Raw genomic sequence first — 1,840 nt, forward strand, 5'->3', positions numbered from 1 at the left:
AAAGAACTCCCAGAAGACGAAGAAGAGGCTCGATAGATTGTCCATCAATCCAAGGTCTTTACAGTCATAAAGGGACAGTTATATAGAGAAAGCGCGACTGGGGTCGGCCAGAAGTGTATTACACCAGAAGAAGGTCAGACGATCCTTAACGATATCCACTCGGGGACCTGTGGTCATCATGCGTCCTCTCGGACCATTGTGGCTAAAGCATACCGAGCGGGGTTCTACTGGCCAAGAGCCAATGAGATGGCAAAAGAGATAGTCGACAAATGTGAAGGATGTCAGTATTACTCCAATATGCCGCACAAGCCCGCGTCAGCCCTGAAAACCATTCCACTCGTCTGGCCCTTCGCTGTTTGGGTGCTGGACATGGTTGGACCACTGAGAACAGGCAGGACCGGCTTCACTCATGTGCTGGTAGCAGTCGACAAGTTCACCAAATGGATTGAAGCCAAGCCTATCAAGAATCTCGATGCTTGCACCGCTATCAGTTTCATCAGAGAGTTGATATTCAGATATGGAGTTCCGCACAACATCATCACGGACAATGGGTCAAACTTCGATTCCGACAAATTCAGGGCCTTTTGCGCCTCTCAGGGCACTCGAGTCGACTATGCTTCGGTCGCTCACCCCCAGTCGAATGGGCAAGCAGAAAGGGAAAACGGCCTAATTCTCAAAGGACTGAAACCTCGATTGATGTACGATCTCAAGCACGCAGCAGGTGCATGGGTCGACGAGCTTCCATTAGTCCTTTGGGGATTGAGGACAACCCCGAATCGATCGACCGGAAGAACCCCATTCTTTCTGGTCTATGGAGCTAAGGCAGTCTTACCGAGTGACCTGCTTCACAACGCTCCCCGAGTTGAGCTCTACTCTGAAGATGAAGCAGAACAAGCCCGGCAGGACGCAGTCGACCTCCTAGAAGAAGAAAGAGAAATGGCGTTGATTCGATCGACCATCTATCAGCAAGACTTGCGTCGATTCCATGCCAGAAACGTGAAGAGCCGAGCCTTCCAAGAAGGAGACTTAGTCCTTCGAGTGGATCAGCAGAAAACACACAAGCTCGCTCCTACTTGGGAAGGCCCCTTCATAGTCACCAGAGTCCTCCACAATGGAGCATACCACCTCTACAATGTCGATCGCCAGATTGATGAGCCACGAGCCTGGAATGCGGAGCTACTCCGCCCCTTTTATACTTGAATTCTCACTCGGATGAGATGTAATAAGAAAAACTCTTGTAGTTTATTTATCAAAGACAAGAGCGTTATAATTTTCCCAGTGATTATTATTGTTTCTGTTTGCATAAGAAATCCCCCAGTGGGTGGCTTAGCTGCGGATCCGCTTCGCCTAAGCTTGTAAAAACAGTTTCCTACCGAGTGGCGAGCCAGCCTCCTACTCGGGGGCTTAGCTGCGAATCCGTTTCGCCTAAGTATTTAAAAAAATCCTACCGAGTGGAGAGCAATCCTCCCACTCGGGAGCTTAGCTGCAGTCCAGTACTCGCCTAAGTTCTCTCACTTGGAGACTTAGCTCCAGTCCGGCACTCGCTTAAGTTTGAAAAAATCCTACCGAGTGGAGAGCAATCCTCCCACTCGGGGGCTTAGCTACAGTCCAGTACTCGCCTAAGTTCTCTCACTTGGAGACTTAGCTGCAGTCTGGCACTCGCCTAAGTTTGAAAAAAATCCTATCGAGTGGAGAGCAATCCTCCCACTCGGGGGCTTAGCTGCAGTCCAGTACTCGCCTAAGTTCTCTCACTTAGAGACTTAGCTGCCGTTCGGCACTCGCCTAAGTTTGAAAAAATCCTACCAAGTGGAGAGCAATCCTCCCACTTGGGGGCTTAGCT

This window comes from Triticum dicoccoides, chromosome 6A, assembly GCF_002162155.2.
Source record: "Triticum dicoccoides isolate Atlit2015 ecotype Zavitan chromosome 6A, WEW_v2.0, whole genome shotgun sequence".
NCBI lineage: Eukaryota > Viridiplantae > Streptophyta > Magnoliopsida > Poales > Poaceae > Triticum > Triticum dicoccoides.